The sequence below is a fragment of the Rosa chinensis genome, chromosome 5 (genome assembly GCF_002994745.2).
Source record: "Rosa chinensis cultivar Old Blush chromosome 5, RchiOBHm-V2, whole genome shotgun sequence".
In the NCBI taxonomy this organism is placed as follows: domain Eukaryota; kingdom Viridiplantae; phylum Streptophyta; class Magnoliopsida; order Rosales; family Rosaceae; genus Rosa; species Rosa chinensis.
Window position 1 is genome coordinate 81,866,194 of NC_037092.1, and position 7,677 is coordinate 81,873,870.

Here is a 7,677-nt window from a genome sequence, read left to right on the forward strand (position 1 = left end):
ACTTATCATGTAACAGATTAATTCTGGCATTTAATCGGTTGGATAAAGTTTTAATATTGGATTCAAACTTGGGTCACGTTTTACGTGTGAACGTTGAAAGGAAATACTCTTTTTAAGATAGAAATCTTAACAAAATCTACTCTTAAATTTGATTTTTATGTGATTTCCATATGTAATATTAACCGATAATTAATAGGTATGGATTTTGTTTGACTAACTATGTTCACACGCCACGGACGTGTGTTGTGATTCTTGACTGTAGATTGATACGATTTTTACAATGAATGGTTGTAGATGCAACTCATTGTTGAGATTGTGTAACGATTATATTAATTTAATTTTTTATTTAATGAATAATGATTTCATTTACAAGTGTTCTAATTTCAAAATTATGATATAATCGTGAATAGGTACAAATATAATTAAGGACAAATATGTGTAAGAATTTTCTTTCATATGTTTCTCTTTATATTTTTACCGTCTGTGTTCCAAGGATAAACAAAATCAAGACCATTATTTCCTTATTTATTGATTTTTAAGCTCCAATCAATCATCAATCATCAAAGTCTTTTTTTTGACTGAATCATCAAAGTCTTTTAAGTTGTGTAGAAGTATGTGTAGGCTCAAAAGAGAATAAATATGTGATAGCATGTTTGGCTTGCTTTCAAACTTGGGTGACGTTTTACATATGGAATGTTGAAAGAAAATACTCTTTTTTTTTCTTTTGTTTTTTGAGATAGAAATCTTAACAAAATCTACTTTTAAATTAGATTTTTGTGCATTTTTTTGAATTTCCATGAGTGATATTAACCGATAATTAATAGATATGGATTTTGTTTGACTAACTATGTTCACACGCAACGGACGTGCATTGTGATTCTTGACCGTAGATTGATACGATTTTTACAATGAATGGTTGTAGATGCAACTCATTGTTGAGATTGTGTAACGATTAGATTAATTTAATTTTTAATTAAAAAATAATAACTTAATAAAATTATTTCATTTACAAGTGTTTTAATTTCAAAATTATGATATATTTGTGAATAGGTACGAATATATTTAAAGATAAATATGTGTAACAATTTTTTTCATATGTTTCTCTTTATATTTTTACTGTCTGTGTTCCAAGGATAAACAAAATCAAAAAATAAATCTGTTGATTTTTAAGCTCCAATCAATCATCAATCATCAATCATCAAAGTCCTTTTTTTTACTGAATCATCAAAGTCCTTTAAGTTGTGTAGAAGTATGTATATGAATCATCAAAGTCTTTTAAGTTGTGCAGAAGTATGTGTAGGCTCAAAAGAGAATCAATATGTGATAGCATGTGTTGGCTTGCTTTTTTACCAGCACAGTACTCAAACTACTTTTCCAAGTATATTTCTCATGAAAGCTTAGAGTTCTTTTCTTTGTTGAGAGTAAACTTCTGTGTCAAAAATGCTGCAAGCATGTGAATGCTCTACACAAGACCACTGAGCTCAATACAAATAAGTCAAAGCCCAAATGAATTTGTGCTAAAGGAAAAGTCAGCACCAAAATACACCAAGCAATAACCCTAGACTTCACCATTGAGCATTTCTTTAGTGAAAACTTGACCACTTTTTTCAAAGAGGGAAAACAACCCTCGAAAACCACAATTGTTGAATAGTAAATTTGTCCGACGGGAGTTATTAGATGAGTCACGTTAACCTCTTATGACCTATTTCAAGAATACCATAAAGAGTAATAATATTTTTCCACCCCAATAAAAGAAACTATTTCTTCTATCGAAAATGTTCACCTGGTCAGTTATTGACCAAGAAAATAATGCTCAACCTTACATTGTAAATCCAATGGCAGAGAATAATAATTCTAAGTTGAGGTGTTTTGTTTTCCACCATTGGATGTAAATCTAAGAGTTATTGAGCATAAATTATTTGGTCAACAACTAACCAGGTGAACATTACTGTTTCTTCTATTAGTATGTTACCTAATCTTTCAACAAAATAGAACACTGTAACGTTCCTTTTTTTCCTCTATGCTTAGCTACTGTGATTTCCAAGTTCCAATCACAACACAACACCACACCTCCTGGCACCATTAAAGGAATAACTAAAATTAATACAATGTTGAACTAGCTTATTGGCCCTAATGGTGTGGCGGCTTGGGTTAAGGATTATTAAACACATTTTGATAACGTAAAGTTCTTATTGACCTTAAAGGTTCATGCACGAAATTTGATTTAATTATATGAAATTATGAGGAAAGTTTCAACAATGTAGGTTGATTAGTGATTAAGATAAGTTGCTGTTTGGTATATACGGACAAATTAACTCTTAAGGACATTAGTTTGCCAAACACAAAAGCCATCTTGCAATCTCCGAAGCAATTACACACGGGTATCTTCCTTATTTAGATATTTTATTCATAGAATATTAATATATACCATACTTATCTCACCAAATTAATATATTAACCGATCACAACCCAGAATAATTAATACTTGGTATGACTTTAGATTTAACTTGTGTTTTCTTTTGGAAGCTATTAAACCCTTATAAAATATTTAAGCTTCTTTCTTACTAAAATTTTTGTTCAAACATAAATTATGGTATAAAACTATTAATTACTTCTTGGCTAATTAGCTTTTTTGATTATTTTGAATATTTAGTACTTGCGTTTAAGAAAAATTACATTTTGAACCCCCCAAACTTTCGATCCTAGTTCCGCCCCTAAATTTACACATGAAGTTACTTGAAATATTCCGAGCAATTTATGAACAACAAGGTGCTAGAGCACCTTGATGAGATCCAAGTAGTCATTGATTGACCCTAGAAAGTCAGTAACCAAATTAATTATTAAAAACCGCACCATAAATACAATATTTGATGGCAAAAATAAGCAGCACACGTATCAAAGTATCATACGAAGATTGTTGTCCATTTGATGCATTTGAGAAGGAAGATGGAGAATGACATTCTTGTCTGAGAGAAGTAAATTGTACGGCGAACAAGCCTATGGCTATTCAAGGGAGCACCATCATACAACTCTAATAGTTTCTCTATAATTTTTGTATTATAATAAAGCAAAAGTCAAAATTTTAGCATTTTTTTCTTCTCCAACTCTAACAGATTCCCTATTTTACAACAATCTCTAAAATTTCCATAATTCTTTCTTAAATTTTTCAAAGATTGCTGTAAATTTAAGCAATTTGGTTTCTCTTTCCTCACTATCCCTAAAATGGGGATAGTTATAGGAAATCTGTTAAAGCAAAATATGCTCATTTCTCCCTAAAGTATAGAAAAAGTAAAATTTAGGGAAGTTGCTGAAGTTGCTCTTATGACTTATTTGGTAGAAGCAGTCATTATTCATTTTGGGGAGATCTCACTTGGTGCTAGAAAATTTTGAAATTAAAGAGAGAGACGCATGTTTGGATTCTGTACATACCTCCAACAATATGGAGTATTTGCTATCTCACCAAGCATAAGTAACACCCTCTTTGGGACACCCACAAGCCATGGTGAGGCCCAACCGCGACATCCATCGTGTAGCCCTATGTTCAAGCTACGCTACGGTATCCGGAAGTCACAAATCCGTCGCCGGGAAGCCACCTTTCCGGCCTTGTCAACATGCCCTCACAAATAGGCTTTCTACACTAGAATAGTTATCTTTGCTTGTCCCACATCGAAAACAATGTAAAGGAGAAGCATTCCTTCACCTATAAAAGGAATGCCTCCTCCCACTTAAACACGATTCAACATAACTCCATTACATCTCTTGTAATCTTGTTGGGCCGCAAGGCTCGACACACTAGTATAAGCTTTCAAGTGGACGTAGTCTCTCGCTAAGGCGGGAGATGAACCACTATACATTTTGTGTCAATTTCTCTCTCTCTTTCTCTTAAGCTAACTAGAGATCCCCAACGGATCCAAACGTTAACATTGGCGCCGTCTGTGGGAAGCCAACACAAAGGCTTCGTCACCTACCACGAACTTTGACCCGAAAATGTCGAGTCGACGCTCATTCAACATCAAATTGGGGCTGGTCAACGCCCGGAGGGGCAAGTCAACGCCCAACATGGCTGGTCAACGCCCGACGGAGTCGGTCAACGCCGGGCTAGCTTGGTCAACGCTGACCATGGTTAGTCAACGCTGAACTTCAAAAAAAAAAAAAAAAAAAATTTTGCCGCTCACTACTCTGGACACCCAGAGATTTGCTCCGGGCACCCAGCCACTGGGAACCATCTTCGCTGCACTTCTCCTCTGCAGCCTTCACCGCTGCAGATCCCCCGCTGAGCCTCCAAACTCCGCTGAGCTCCTCCTTCTTCGATATGCCAGCAGCCATGGCCAAGTTGCTTCATCCACCTGCTGGGTCAGCGTCCATGCATCCGGTCTCCACTAGCGAGCTCGAGCCTCCGCTCCGCAAAGCTCCGCCGGACTTGTTCCGCTGTACTTTATCAGCGGACAGACTGCCCAACCCTCCTTCTCAGCATCCCCAGCGCCTTGCTCCGCCCAGTGCTGCACCGCCCAACTTCCATCTCCGCCGGACTCAATCTCGGACTCCGCTCCGCTGAACCCGAGCTCGGAACCTCCGCTCTGTTTTGCAGCTCCGCCGGACCCGAATGCAGCCCCCTCCGCTAGCCATCTTCGCTCCCTCTGCATTCATCCGCTCCGGACATCACTTCCGCCGAACTTGGTCAGCGGCACCGCTTAACTATACGACTCCGCTGAATCACCGCTGACCAAAACCTCCACCACTAGCCGGACAACCTCCGCTCCGCCGAACTGGTTCTCCGCCGAACCGGTTCCCCGCCGAACTGGTGCTCCGCCGACTCCACCAGCTTCAACTAGCTTCGTGCTCCGCTGGCCTACTCCTCCGCCAGGTTGCAGCTCCAGGTCCTCCGCCGGAAAGTCGTCCGCCAGGGGACCCCCGCCGGCATCCTCCACTGGTTTTCTCCACTCCGCTCTGCAAACTTTCGGACCGCGACACCGCTCGTGTCAGCCGTCCTCCGCTAAGCACCACCAGCGGCAAAGCTCCATCTCCGCCGGCTATCCTCCGCCCAACTCCTCCTCCGCTGCACAATCTGCATGGCTCTGCTGCAGTTCCACTGCACAGCTCCGCTCCGCCACTGCTAGACTGCTGCTCGCTTGGCTGCACCGCTGGGAACCCTCCAACTGCAGCTCCGCCCTCCTAGCTTCGGTCCTCCCATGGGAAACGCCGCTGGGCACCGACGCTACGAACTAAGCTCCCAAGTCAACAATCCACTCCAAGTCAATGCTTGGGTGCATGGTCAACATTGCAGAACCACAGTCAAAGCTACAAGATGCACCTCCTCCGCTGCATTCTCTGGGCGGTATACCTACTGCATGCACGGAAAATCAATTCCTTCAATCATTCCACCTCCACTACGAGTTGATGCACGTCCTCGACACCCCGCATCCGCCAGCCCAGCGGCCAGCACCCGCCAACAAGGACAACCAACATCACCGCTAGCTGCAACCAACCGGCCTCCTCCGCCAACTGTCAGCGGCTATCTGACTGCTAGCCACACCCCGCTAGCATAGCTCCGCCGGCAAGATCTCATCTGCCCAATCTCCGCTGAGCTCTAGGTCACCGCCAAGCATCACCGCTCGCCAAGCTCCATTGAGCGGCTCCGCTGGCCCAAGCACCGCTGGCCACCACCGCCGACTCAAATTGCCGCTGACTAAGAATATCGCTTGCCAAAGCTTCGCTCATGAGCACCAACTGCTAAACCCGCTCCGCCGAATTTCACCACCGGAAAGATTCACCACTGGACTTCATCGATGAAAAGCCTCCCAAGTCCCCAGGCTGGGCTTCACCGCTGAGCAGCCTCCACCTGATCTGAGCACCCATGGAGATCATCTGTTCGCCGTGGCCACCACCCTCGGCCACCCATCTGCTCGATCATTCTGGTGATTTGGAGATCTGATCACAACCAGTCATCACCAGGTGAAGTCTCCCAAACCATTCTCACCGATCCTTGTCGAAGCACTGCTCAAATAATAGACCCAGGCACCTACCTGCAACTATGAATTAAGTTGTTGGGTTTCTACGGTGACAGAGCAACCAACAAAGCTGAGTTTCTCTTCCTTCTTTCGTTATCTATTTATTGAGCTTTATATGGATACCACATACCCATGGCTTCGCACAAGTCAACAATAATAGTCTATCCATGTATAAACTCGTTGTCCACCGCCACAGCATGACAGCATGTTGTACTTTGTTTATATGTACATACATACACGTACAAACAAAGTCTCTTAACTACCACGTTAAGCTCATTTACTGCTTTATGCATGCTAGCTTTGTAACTTTGTTATGCATGATTATATCTCACTTTTGGGACTTCTTCACTGGCCACAGGGTACCATATTTACTATATATATTATTGGGCACGTTCAAATTGGACTTGGGCTTAATTTTTCCCTATGACCACTCACATGTAGCTTTTCTGCCCAAGCATTACTAATTCACCGCATGCTTGTTAATGCACTTTATCACACAGAAACCAGCTTGTCAGCATGCACCTCATTTATTTGCTTGTTCAAAGCATTGAAATTAAGCCTATGCACATGCGCGGCTTCTTGATTTATAAGCTAGCAGTTAGACAATCACACATTTAATAAGTATGTGCTATATACCCATGCTCTTGTCTACACTCAAATATGCCATATCATACAGTGGATGCATCTTATTGTCTATACCCATGGCATAGCCGCCATGCACGTGTCAATTTCTATTATCCATGATAATAAAATTTGGTATTGTCCCCCGGGCACTTTGAAAGAAAAAATAGATGTGTATAATTAGTGGATTAGTCGTCAACTACTACATTGCTCGCTTACTTTGCTTAATATCTTATCAAAGTACATATGCAAATTATTTGTGTTGATTTTACGTACTCATGTACTAATCACCTATTTTGTTTCAAGGAGATATAATCACCGATCATATTTCCAATTAGCGAAGTCATCACCTTTCGACTAAGGTACTTTGTCGGAACAATGGAGTGTCACTCTCGGATAATTCTGCTAGCCTCCAAATCGACACAAGATAAGTCATTATATCTTATTTTTTACGCTCTTTCAATTTGAGCTACCGTCATGCCAATACCATGCTTTTACTACTTCTAAGCATGCTTATAGAATATCACACTTGATATATCTTTACATGCTTCCATAACTTTTAAGCATGCCAACAACATTTCGTAGATTTGGCAACACTTTCTAGATCTCACGTACTAGATATGCCATGCTTCACATACCGATCTCAATGATCCATTAGCATGTCTACAAAAATGCAAAAATGATATTACCATCCACATTACAAGTACATGCTATACACATATGCCATGCTTCTATTTTAATTGCAAAATTAAATAAGTATGGGACACTCAAACAAAATTTTATTACTTGCTCTATGTGTTTATCATCTTTTTTTCATTCAACCGCCAAGCGGTAAGGCAATGCCTCATAATGACAATGACTGCTACGCGGCATTGCAGTCAAGTTTCTCCTTCGAGAAAACAGCTAGGGACTAGTTAACACAGCCCACGGCAGCCATTGATCCGGCAGTTAACCCCGACGCTTGGGTATCTAAGATTGGGCTCGCTACCCAACACCCTCTGCTCCGCGCAGCTCCCCTCATCAAACAATTTTCCGACCATCCGGAGGT